At 45.2% G+C, this 13,477-nt stretch overlaps 1 non-coding gene across 1 annotated transcript; it reads right to left on the minus strand.

The window, feature by feature from the left end:
• Positions 1–10,887: 10,887 nt before the first annotated feature.
• On the minus strand, positions 10,888–10,960 carry TRNAS-GCU (transfer RNA serine (anticodon GCU)). The gene has a single exon. It is a non-coding gene; the product is annotated as a tRNA-Ser (tRNA).
• Positions 10,961–13,477: the final 2,517 nt, after the last annotated feature.

Consider the following 13,477-nt stretch of genomic DNA (forward strand, 5'->3'; position numbering starts at 1 on the left):
GTTTTATCCCGTCGATACAACAATTTTGTACCTTCGGAATTCAAATAACCCATCTCAATAGGGGTTGCTGATTGTCTCATTCCCCGAATCACTGAAAAACCGTGAAAAATAAAGTCTACAAGTAAGGGGCATCTAAATATAAATGACATCCGCACAGAAGGTGCACGTAGAATTATGAGCAACAGCAAAACTGCAGAGAAGCGCACAAAGTGACTAAACGCATCTGTCTCGCGTATAGTGTTTCATAACACTAAACATCTGAGAGGAAAAGTTCCTTTTGCAAATCAATACGGCAGATTCTGACGCTCGCATGATCGATAACTTGCTTGAACACTAAAATAATGTTCTCTTAAATATTGCTTACGGCTGCACTTACCCAATCACGCACAACATAGGATAATGTAAAATACTCCTTGGACAAAGCGCTCGCGCTACACAGTCCTACGCCGACGATTTGGTATATATAGGGTGTGCCACATAACTTGAGCCAAGAATTTTAAAGTGAAAGCCACTTAGGAGCTGAATTGAACCAAACGCATACTACTTGCACTGACCTGTAGCTAATCAGGCTTTTTTTATTTCTCCCCATACAAATTATTTTATAATTCTTAATTACCTATTTTTTTGAGTTATGGGTTGTAAAATCAAAATATGAACACTGACACGTAGCACACTTCCAGAAACCACCGACTGAATCGTTTCCTGTACGATACGTCTAGCTCTGTTATTTTTTCGGCGTTGCAAAGAAAGCCTATAGCTGCACTACAACAGTGCGCTCGTGGTCCATCACATGGCTTCTTTTCACGTATTGTGGGCTTTCTTTACAGCGCGAAAAAAATAAGAGTGTGAGGCATATCATACAGGAAACAATTTAGTCGGTGGTTTCTGAAAGTTCTTTACATCTTAGTGTTCATATTTTGGGTTTCCAGCCGATATTTTAAAAAATAGGTAATTAAGAATCAATATTTATATTAATTATATTATTAGTGTGGGGAGAAATAAAAAGTAGCCTGAGTACCTACATGCTAGTGCGAGTAGTACGCATTTGGTTGAATTCGCCACTGAAGTGTCTTTCATTTTCAAATTTTTGGCTTAAGTTATGTGGGACACACTGTATAATTGTGGTATTGTTATCCACCGTTCAGTACACGTTCCTTGTATTTCAACACTAAACAATACGCGAATAGGCGTAAACCTATAGTGTGATCGTAGATAGCCCTAAAATATTTATTTCTAAACTTGCCTGATATCCAACAACTTATTAACTAGCGAGTACCAGTGATCATATGACACGCAGTAGCATGGGTCATAGATGTTTTGATAACCCAAAACCCCCTTAGCGCCTAAATGCTGTTTTACGTAAAACATTACCCCTCACGGTAAACCAAGAGAGTACAAGGGGAAGTAAAACACTCCACACCCTCAGTTTTGCAAATTATGGTTAGGCAGAACGGTGTCTTGTTTTGTTGAAATCTGTTTTAGGGTGCACCTTCGTGCATCCTGGTAAATAGACAGTGCACCCTGGTAGACGAGGGCAAAAACCTAACGCCTTTGTCATTTGCTCAAATTGCGAAACGCAGCTGGCTAATTTTTGCATGTGTCATTGCATAATTTATGAGTACGCACTTCAATAGATCTGGCTGCTGCGAAGGAATTTTTTGTCATAAATAAATAAAACGAACTTTGCTTTCTTTAAAATAAAAATATATTTTCCTCTTCGCCCCTTTCCTTTAATTAAAGCACTTGTTACTCAATCTAATAGACAAAACATCATGCCGATGCACTCCGTCTACTGAGGAGTTTACTTGCGGGTGCGGAAATTTGCGCCAGAAAAATTATTTGCCCGTGAAGTTATATAGAAGATGCATCGCGTTTGCACGGGAACTCATTTTCAGACTTTGCAACGAAGCCACTAATCTTCAGCGTAGACCGTAACTTGCTCAGTTTCTTTTCGCAGTTAGTCGCCTCGCAAAGGGAGTATTAACCACCTGAAGTGCAAGCGCAGTACAACAGGAATGCTGCATGACGTGTAGCGTAGCGGCAAGGATAAATAAACTAAACGCTGTAATAAAAAAAAAAAACGTCAATAGCGATGAACGTGGAATGACGCTCGCATACGTCTAAGCTAACGTGCGTGGCTATTTTAGTCCCGTCCGCTCACAAGGGCTTTGTGCTGTTCCATCTCCCCCCTTTTTCAATTCGAAATCCGCTCTAGCGTCGCCTAATTCCGCAAGAGCACCTTTGTAATCTTCCGGGCCATGTATTCTTGTTAGTCTCAGAGGAGGTGGAAAACCTTAATGACGGTCCTCTGTAACGATAACAAACTGTCATTCCATGAAAAAAAAAGAGAAAAGAACATGTGAGAATAAACGAATTGGGGACGGAACAACGGGCACGGCAACAGGAAGACAAGCACGTTGTTCACTCTCACTGCTCGTTCGCGAGCTCCGATTGCGGCGCTCGACAGAAAGGAATGAAAAAAGAAAAAGAACATTCCAGACTTTCTCTTATAGCTCTCTCTCCCTCCCTCTATGCATCTATCTCGTTTTCTTCCTTCTCTAGCGACGTGGCTTTGCCCGAAGCGCGTCTGAGCCCCCCAAAATTCGTCGCGGTCGATAGTGCCACGCGACGCACAAAAGCCTGGCGACGAGCTTATTCAAAGCAATCTCATAGATGTTGCTCTTAGGCTTAAGAATAAAGACGTCTTCGGCAGAAGGAGAAGGGAAATGTAAGCATCTTTTCTCTCTCTCTCTCTTTCATCACACCACCAAGCAAGCTCTTTTATTGCCTTCATACCATCAGTGAGGCATTGTCAACAAAATGAAACAAAGAGAGAAAATAAAATAAAGAAGAAGAAAGGCGAGGAAGAAATACGCGGAGCAGGAACTTCCGCGTCTGTGCACAGCCGAAATGTGTGAACGTGGTGTCTCTGGCATACAAGTCCATGCCGGGCTCGGTCGAAAATGAGATGCCGTCGCCTGTCGGCGCTAGTGAGCCCGCTGAATTCGCGGCGTGTTTCGCGTCGCGTATTCCTGAATAACGACCCTGCCATAACAACAGATTCGCAGTGTGTGAGCAACTCGAAAGAGAAGGCAACAATAATGACTCGCTTTGCCTTTTTTTTAATATTAGGAGATATTCGACTGGCGAGAAAAGTGAGCCGTGCTGATAGAATAGCAGTGGCTAGTACATTTATTTATTTATGAGCATGTTTAAGAAAACTCTTTACTTTACGATATTTTCACTATTATCTGCCTGGTTACCACGCTGTATCACCGCAATATGATATTGATATTAATATTATCAAGAGTTTCATGGGCCAAGACCAGGGCATGATTGTGAAGTGCACCGAAGGGAAAGGCTCCGGAAGTTTTGACAATCTGGTTCTCCCTTACATGCACTGACAACGCACAATACACGGGCTTCTAGCGTTTAACCTCCTTCTAGATACGACCGCCACGGCCAGAATCAAACCATCGACTCCATGAATATGCTGTGATTTTTTTTTGTTCGAGTTTCTCCTTATCTGTCAGTTGTACGTAGCAACCGCGTCAATATTTGTACGTTCACTTTACCTCAGCCTCTGGGCATTTAACGTACCTCTTTCTGTCTGACCGCATCAGGTTCATCATAAGCTTCCGGCGAGCTTTCCATCGTCTCGGGGAATCGCCCCGAAAGCCGGTCATGGGTCATCTACCGCAGGATTCTGCTTCTCGGGAGCGAGTGCCAGGCGTCCGCTTTGAGACACCTTCACTTTCACGAAAAGTTACCGCTACATTTGTCTTGCGTCGTTTCGGGCGCGTACACAACCAACGTGCGTGACGAAATGCCTCTAGCGAAGTATAAGGGTTTCCTTATGACGACGCTGTCTGCACATCAACCTCACCGAAGAAGTCAAGAGCCTCGCATTGTTCTGTTCGCATGGCTGGTCCCTAGTGTAGAGGAAAGAGAAGCGATTCCTTCTTTTTTTTTGTTGGACTCTTTGTCTGACGAGAGCACATAAGGAATTCCAGCACCACTAGAGAGAATGAAGAGCAAGTTTTGCGTATCCTTGAGAAGTCCGGCTGCTATATGCCTGTACGTCCTGCAGATGACCACGTCTTAATGTGAACATTCGCTGTTGTTTGTGGTACGATCGCCTTTTGTCTTTCAATGGTATGATCTCTCTGTGATGTCGCTTGCTAAAAACGGAGAAATGCGAAAATGGCTAAAAACAATAAAAAAAAAGAGGTGGTGATCTGGACATTTGCAAACGCGCTGCAGTGATGTCTGATTTTTGTTTTTGAATCACCCAATTTTGTTCGTTTGAACATGTTTTACTCGAACCTTGCATATTGGTCTGCTGAAATTGTTGAAACCTTTGCTGGCAACTAAGAAAGCAGTCAGGAGCGGGACTTTTCATGAATTACCGTTGAGGTGAGCTTGAATGTCACACACCAATGCGATGGGCAAAGCGTACAACAAACAGTTCATGCAACTTCGAATACATGGAGTAGCGAAAGAACGTGAGCTTGCTCCGGCACATTAACGCTCTACCAAAAACAAAAACAAGTGCTAGTATTTTCGCTGACTGCTGAACGTTTTGAATGTGAAGCATAATTTCCAAGTTACTTCAGACGTTGTCAAGGTGTTCAAGAAGCGGCCAGTTTTCTCGCAGTGGTTTTAGGGGCGAAGCTCCTAATGGCGTGGCTTGGGCATCCCTCGTAGTACGTAACCACCAGTGGCACATACCCCAAATAGGTTTAACATTTCACCTCCAAGGTGGTGCCGTTGAGGAGGAGGAGGAAGTGAAGAAATGAAAGGCAGGGAGGTCAACCAGACGCACGTCTGGTTTGCTACCCTGCACTGGGGGAAGGGGTGAGGGGATTAAAGGAGAAGAGAGAGAGAAGTGAAGGGCAACGTGTATGTTGGTGGGACCTTGTCCATTGCACGCTTATAAGCGGTCGCGTAGTCCAGTCGTCTTCAGAAAACTTAGCAGTGCCCGCGCAGCTTTGCTGGCCAGCGACGCGTAGAGCCATGAGCCAAGTATCTTCTCTTCGGAAAAAGGTCTACTGTCTAGTGTCTCTAACGTTTCGCGTAGCAAGTTGCGTTCGCTCGCAAAACGTTCACATGAACACAGTAGATGTTCTATTGTCTCGTCAGTGTCGCACGATTCACATCAGGAGCTATCTGCCATTCCTATGCGAAAGGAGCACGCCTTTGTAAAAGCTACTCCTAACCACAGGCGGCACAGTAAAGTTGCATCCTGGCGGGAGAGGTCCGATGGAACTTGAAGCTTTCTCGATGGGTCCAATTTGTGTAGGCGGCGGTTCCTGACACTGGGGTCACTCAGCCAAGTTTCCGACATGGTGTTAGCGAACGAGTGAAGGCCCCTTGCGGCGTCGGTTCTCGACAATGGAATTGGGGTTGTCTGGGCGTCCGCGTGGGCGGATCGGGCAGCATTATCAGCAAGGTCATTACCGACAATACCACAATGTCCCGGTAACCACTGGAACACCAAGTCATGTCCTTTCGATAAAACTTCGTGAATCACTTCTCTTATTTCATTCACTAGTTGTTGGTGCTCCCGCTGTCGTAAAGCTGATTGCAAGCTCTGAAGGGATGCCTTGGAGTCATAGAACACAGCCCATTTTTGAGGTCGGGCTTCCGCGATATAAAGTATAGCAGCACGTAAGGCGGCAAGCTCCGCTGCTGTGGATGTTGTCCTATGCGACAGTTTGAGCTTTATAGTGACCTGGTACGCCGGGATGACAACAGCACCTGTGGAGCTGTCAGCCGAGACCGATCCATCGGTGTAAATGTGGGTCCTCTGGCCGTATTTTTCGTTGAGTAGCGACAATGTCACCTGTCGTAGGACCACTGTTGAATGATGGCTCTTGTTCGTTATTCCCGGAATAGTGAGGCACACCTGTGGTTGTTGTAGGCACCACGGGGGTGACGCTGGTCTTGTTGCGGGAGTGAAGCCAAAAGGGAGGCATTCTCTATGGTGCCGTTGAGATGAACGGACGCAGGGGCGGATGCTTGAACGAATGCAGGGATGGGCGCATGAACAGACGCATGGACGGTCACACAGATGGACGCATGGACGGACGAATGCTTCGCCCCACTCTCCATCATTCATTCCGTGGATATGCTGCCTTTTTTTTCCTGTGCTTATGCTTACAAGCGCATCAACACTTCTGTTGCCAATGGAGTAACCGAGGTAATATAAAAGTAATTTTTCCGAATCAATTTAAATAAAACAGAACAGCACCGTTTGCCGCTAATATTTGTCTATACGGGCATCACGTAACTTCAAAGTTTCTGCATTGCCAACTTTCCAATATCTGACATGCCTTACTTATTCCTCGGTATAAAAATTGCTCCAAGCCGTTTCTCTCTCGCCGAAATGTGGCTGCGACTGCGAGGAAATGAATCAATTAATGAGGACACTATCACTAGTGAGCTCAACTGTGTTAGAAGGAACAGCAAAGAGAGATAAGAATTGGTACTGTATGGCGATGCGGAAACGCTCTGCACAGCCGGTAAGACAAACAAAAGCCTACACCAACCAAGAAAAAAAACGATACGAGTACAAACATTACCTTTTACTAGAAGTACGAGGCAGTCGTGATCACCGAAAATTTGGCCTTTCTGGGCACTTTATAAGGTATTGCGGATCTGAAAGGCCTTCGATAAGGAACGCCGTCAGCCGTAAACAATTCGGCACGTTTCTGCAGCTTATCCGCAGTCAGAGTCGCATGCACTAGATTCGATTGAGGCTGATCATCCTTTCGCTCTTACAGATGTCATGTGCGTTGCAGCATGCTGTGTTAACGGCTGGTTTTTTAAGTTACTCTGAGAAAAAAAAACGCGAGACGCTTTAAAAAACTGTGTTTGTCCTGGAAAGTTGTAGGCAGCAAGCACTTAAAACAGTGGTAAGTGTAACGTGGAGATGACATGTCCTAGAGTTTTACAGAATTCATAATATTCTAGAGTTGTCTCGAATGCTTCGTAACTTACGCTGTAATTGTTTGCGCACATTAGCAGTGCACCGTTTTGAAATTTAGTAATTACATATTCCGGTAAATTCACAAAACGTATTACTCATCCAGCAGAGCTCACACGCTTCATTGTTTTAAGGGACTGACAAGTCCCAGTGATTTCATAGGAACGTGTGCGATTCACTGCTTGAGCTTTCGAAGCTGACACCTGGCATTTATGCATCCAAAAGCGTTTCCGCATTGTCGAACCTGAGTTTTCGACCCTGTATTGTCAAACTGGGATGGATATAAACCAGCTACGTTTCAAATATTCAGAATAAAGCATAAAGAATAAAGCAACGAATACGAAGGTTCTCATTGATCAACTTAAAGTTGTTCATTCCACGGTTGTACACATCCCCATACCTGCCGGCCAGTAAGTGTGAGTGCCAATTAGATGTGAGAAAGCCAGCCTGACCACGGCTTTTCTATGGTAATATAATTACTAGTCTAGATTTGCTACTTCCGAGTTGGCTGGAAACTTGTTATGTAAAACAGCGTTGTAACTCTGTAAAGGATGACACAATGTCATATGCGACTGCAATCATCTATATAATGAAGAAATCGCCGCAGTGCACTGGTGGTTAAGATGCTTCAATGCTGACCTGCAGGTCCCTGGACCATGCCGTGGCTACTGCATTTTTGATGGAGACTAAAGTGCTTGAGGCCCACGTGAGCAGGCGTTGTGCCCCTCTAGGTGGCATATGCCAGCTTGCTCTCTCCCTCTCTCCACTGTGTTCTTGTGTACCTGTGTATTCAAATCAAATAAATAAATAAATAAATAATTTAGGTGCATTATAATACCCCTGGTGCCGGAAATTTCCGGAGCCGTCCATTAGGGCGTTCCTGCTAATCATATTGTGGTTTTCGGACATTAAATTCGATTATTGTTATATTAGTATATAGCTAACAAACCATATAACTATTAATTAGGAAGCAAATAATTGTGTATTACAGACTTTTTATTGATACCTTTTTTTAGTGTGAAGTTGTTTTTGATGCGTTTTTTATTCTTTCTACTCTAACGTCATGCCATACTGTGGCCTTTTTTTCTATGTCAACTTTTTCTTTCGTACAACAGGGCTGTGTAATGCATGCTTATATCTTAAAAGGATATTTATGTGCCTAGACACAAATTGTAGATATGACCAGCACGTTTAGAATTATCGCCATGTCAATAATTGACAAACGAAATAATTGCGGGCAAAGACTGAGCTGATATTTTATGCCGCATTTCACTAGCAGCCGACGTCACGAAGCAAAAAAAAGTTTCATTAAATCCAGGTGGTTCTATGATCTAATATCATAGTTTGACTAGTGTGTGTACAACAGTAGATTCACATTATTTCCGGGTACATTTAACTAGTAAACATATTGCCACACTTTATAACCTTTGTTCATTTCACTCCGCACGCGCCGTTGTGAATTAATACGGTCATGGCAATAAGAGGCCGACATTTTTCGCTCGAGTGCAGATGACCGCTGATACACCATTAATTCATGTCAGCCTGAGCCGCATAACACCATAGATAGTGAGCGACAAGATAGGTCTTCGGAAACAATGTTATTCCTTTGGTACCAAATCAATGTTCACTGATAGAGCTGTAAGAACGCGTTAATTTCGCCTTCCTTTCTTTGTGTTGATATACAAGCAGAGTAACTCGTTGTTCAGGCTTGAGCGCAGCCCCGATAGAAATCGGAGCCGGCGCGCGAAGCGAGTAACACCAGGAAGCGCATCAAATTCTGGCATCCGTGGAATGTGAGGGACGCCGTGTCTCTGACAGCGAGCTGTATGAACAGCCAGCGCTGTCGGTGCCGGTTTCACAGCCCGGCGACCGCGCTGAACGCACCTGTTACGCAACGCCGCGCAAGAAGCCACCGCTGCCAGGCGTGTTGTTCCGCGCTGGCGTGTTTATATATCGAAGGGACGTCGAGCCAGATAATCATGCAGCGCCGGGCCATCACAGCGCCGTCGTTTCATTCACGCGTGGGCAGGCGCGTTTATTAGATGACCGAAAGGGAAGAAGGAAAAGAAAGGGAGGGTCGGTGGATGGGTGTTTTGATGAGCTTGGCCCGACCTAGCGTAGCTTCGGTGCGCCGCTTTTTGACACTAGAAGGCAACCAGTACAAATAAACGCGGAATTATGAATCCGCTACCTGCGTCACAATGTTTACTCTGATGTGTTTATTCGAGGAAGCTAAGTGATCATCAAAATTGCCACCCGCAACTTCCCACGGGGGAAACTCGAGTAAGTGCGTCGCAGAGTAGCGAGGCTATCGCGTGAATGCTGCGTAATTCCTCGTGGTTTGGGAATGCGTAATTGATATTTTATCTTTATTATTCATATTCCTTGAATGAAAGAAAAGCGTTACCTTGAACGTCGACCGAAATCCAAAAGGCCCTTGACTGAATTCGGAACACACCATTCAGTGCGTACATAGACGGGGTGGCCAGAGAACGGTGGTGCAGCGCGAGCAGCCGTTTTATTGTTACTATTTGATTTTCATACACAGATACACAAGGACACAGAGAAAAGAGGTAGCTGCCACCTGGAGCGGCACAACGCCTGCTCATTTTTTCGGGAGGAGGGAAGAAACAGAGGAAACAAAGATTAGAGGGAAGAAAGTCAAACGAAGATGAAGAAGGAAAAAATGACAGCATATCCACGAAGTGAATGATGTATAGTGGGCCGAAGCATTCATCCGTCCATTCGTTCTTGCTTCCGTTCATCCATGCGTGCGTCTGTGTGGCCATGAATACAGTGCCATGAATACAGTAAACTAGTATATACCATGAACTCGAAATGGTTAAAGGTGGGAAGTAGACACGAAGCGCAAGCGGTAAAAAAGTGTGCGTGTGCCTCCTCTCGTTCAGTCCTTGTAATGTCCGCTGGATGGCGGTGCTTCTACATGAGGAATATATGATGAAAAGATGCGAGATGGTGTTACTCCGAGTGTTGAATAGGTGGACGAACGGACACACAGACAGATGCGTAGACGGACGCACGGATGGCTGCACGGACGGATGGACGCATGGATGGACGCAGGAGTGGATGCATGGACGAAAGCAGGGACGGACGCACAGATGAACGTGTGGACGCAGGAACAGACACACGTACGGACGTGCGGATCGGCGCACGGGCAGCCACACAGACGCACGCATGGATAAACGGAAGCAAGAACGAATGGAAGGACGGATGCTTCGCCCCACTATCCATCATTCACTCCGTGGATATGCTGCCATTTTTTTTGCTCATACTCGTCAGCCGTTTTCCTTATTCCTATTATCAGACGCTGCCTGCATCAGCCTTTCCAGGTGAGAGAGGGGCAAGGGAGCAAACAGTTTTGCTGGTGTCTTTCTGGGCCAACACGACACAAGAGCATGCGCGTCTCGGCACGAGACGCGAGCATGCGCAGGGAGGAAGGGGGGTGGGTTGACGGCGCCACTGCCGAAGCGCGAAATCACGCGACTAAGAAGTGCGCCGCATTTGAAAACGTGTATTTCTCGCATCGAAAATGAGAAAATCAATGCAACTGCAACAAAACTGGTAACCCAATCGCAGGCGTGAAAGCTGCATGAATGAAAATGTTGCACAAGCCATTTATAAATGAGGGTTTTCAAGGTGATGGAATTGGCATGTTTGTTCAAATTGCCTTTGTGATTTTGTGTTACAAGTATGTAGTAGGTTAGCTGTAAGAATTGATTGATTGATATGTGGGGTTTAACGTCCGAAAACCACTATATGATTATGAGAGACGCCGTAGTGGAGGGCTCCGGAAATTTAGACCACCTGGGGTTCTTTAACGTGCACCCAAATCTGAGCACACGGGCCTACAACATTTCCGCCTCCATCGGAAATGCAGCCGCCGCAGCCGGGATTCGAACCCGCGCCCTCCGGGTCAGCAGCCGAGTACCTTAGCCACTAGACCACCGCGGCGGGGCAGTTAGCTGTAAGAAATATATATTTTTATTCCCAATGTTCACGCACGCGAATATAGAAAATTGTTTGTGTTCTGCAGCCACTTTGTTATAAACTGTGCTACAGTCTGCGAGTTTGACATACAACATATTTCTTAACACCAAGATCATATATTTGCTTACTTTTACCATTTAGAGTTTTTTTACCGTTTTACTATTTGTGAAGTGTCAACGAGAAGAATAACCAATCGATCTCAAATTAAATTAAATATGCTATACGAAGACTGCGAGCTGAGACTTATCGTGAACCGTTTCAATTTAATAGTAATTTATTTCGAAAGAAAACTTTGTGGCAACGTGTTTCTTCAATCAATCAGTTATTTCTGTCGATAAAAAATGACCCCATACCTGCACGTTTCACTGCAAATGTCGAAAGACGATAGTCTTGCGTGTGCAGAGAGTGAACAAAACGTTTTTTTTTTTTATGTTCTGTGCGAGAAAATCGGTGAATTGTATTCTAGAAACGCTGCGTTAAAGGGTCTAGATCCGTGCAGCGAATGCTAACGGGGAGGAGGAGGAATAAACTTTATTATTCAGAAATGGGAGGGGAAATGGGGGAAACCAAGTTTGATGGGGGCTAGGTTGGGGCCCAAGGGCCGCAACACTTGCAGACCAGTCCGCCAGCTTGGCCTGTATATGAAAATTCGGCCTAATTAAAAACCTCTCCCAGGCTTCCGGTGAGGGAGAAGTGTAATAACTGTGGCCTAGCACAGGCGGGACAAGACAAAGTATAATGAGGTTGCCCCAACAACCCTCCTCACGAGGAACTCCTGCCAATGAGTCCATTGAGGCACGTCGGACACGAGTATCATCTGGCAGTTATCTTCGAAAACGAAGGAAGGTGTGCGCACCCGCGGAGAAGGATGGGCGTCCGTCTCGGAGGCGATATGGTGTAGAACGCAAAGCGATGGGCAGGTGCCACCACCGAGTCATCTTAGCAAAGCGTTGAAAACACTTGCCTTTTTGAGCATCGCATTGCACTGTCAGCGCAGCGTGATAAACGCTACGGTCCTTTGAATTACTTGTGTGTGCCGTCTCTAGTATAAAGGCACACATACAAAACATAAAGGCGTTGTTATGGTGCCTCAGATATGTGCCATATTTGCTTTTTAATTGACTGTCGCACAAGTGTGAACGCTGAAACTGGAGCAATATTGCTTAGCGCTGCGGATGAGGTTGCCCGTTTGAAGTGTCATTTGGTGGCGTTAGGGAAATCGTTATCGTGGACAAACAGAAAAATATACAGACAGCCAAACAAAAAGACAGACAGACCGAAATTTTGGCATCGAAGGTCCCCGAGAAAGACTATCTTCTTTAAAAACAGCGCGAAGACGGACTGTGTACCGGCTCTCCAACCGAACCTATTCTGCTGCTTCACGGCGTAATAGCTAGCTCCTTCACGAACACGCTTGTCTTACAGGCAAAGCACGCTTTACAGGAAACACAAAGGGCTTCTTTTGGCGTGTTCTGAAATGCAACGTGTCCATGGGACAACATCTGTAGCACAACACCAGCGGCTTTGTTGATCTCGTTGGCCATGCCAATGGGAAAAGTCATTGCGTCTGTGGATGATACCGAGTCATAGTTCAGTGCTCTTATTTCCGCACACAGAAGTGAGTGAGGTAGAAGGCCTTGAAGTATACTAGCGATAATTTCTATTATCGGAAGCAAAAAAAAACTAGGACAGAAAAGAGCGCCGTTTTCTGTCCTTGTTTTTTTGGCTTCCGTAGTTACGAAGTAACTACTTCTAGGTTGCGCTGTTCCTGCATTCAGTTATGTCCTACCAACTTGCCCAAAATTCCACGCTTCATAACTTCATTTCTAGTACAACGGGCTCTTTTTCTTGTTATTTTGCAGCGCTCTTTTCTGTCCTTGTTTTTTTTTCGCTTCCGTAGTTACGAAGTAACTACTTCTGGGTTGCGCTGTTCCTGCATTCAGAGATGAGAGCCGAAGGATAGGAACACAGTGAGCTGTACACGTTGCTTGAGCGTTGTGTGCGTCTAAGACCGGCTGGCTAGAGCCTCTTGCTTCTGCTCAGATATATTCTATGTCACTAAAATAATGTGACAACCACTATTAATTTAGAGGCACTTCCGCCATTTTATTACATCTCAATACTTGTTAATGCGTAGCCCGACGTGCCGAAGCGGATCCCCTCTTACCACGAAAGCTGCTACAAGAGCAAAACAACGGCTGCTTGCAGCGCCGTATTTGTCTGATGCCGCCGCCATCAACGGTGTCTGCAACCTTTATCGCATGAAATAAAAAACGAATTGTAAATAAATTTTCTAGAGGAAATGGGATTTGAACCCGTGAGCTCCGTGTCACAGCCCTGTATTCTATCACAGAAACACACCGGTGCCTTTAAATGCTTTGCAAACAAAAGGTAAGAAGCCTTTATGTCGCGGAAAAAAATACGCTAACATGAGTAGTAAAGCGGTTCAGGAAAGTGAAATAACAACCGCACATCATACAA

Source organism: Rhipicephalus microplus, chromosome 2 (genome assembly GCF_043290135.1).
Source record: "Rhipicephalus microplus isolate Deutch F79 chromosome 2, USDA_Rmic, whole genome shotgun sequence".
Lineage (NCBI taxonomy): Eukaryota > Metazoa > Arthropoda > Arachnida > Ixodida > Ixodidae > Rhipicephalus > Rhipicephalus microplus.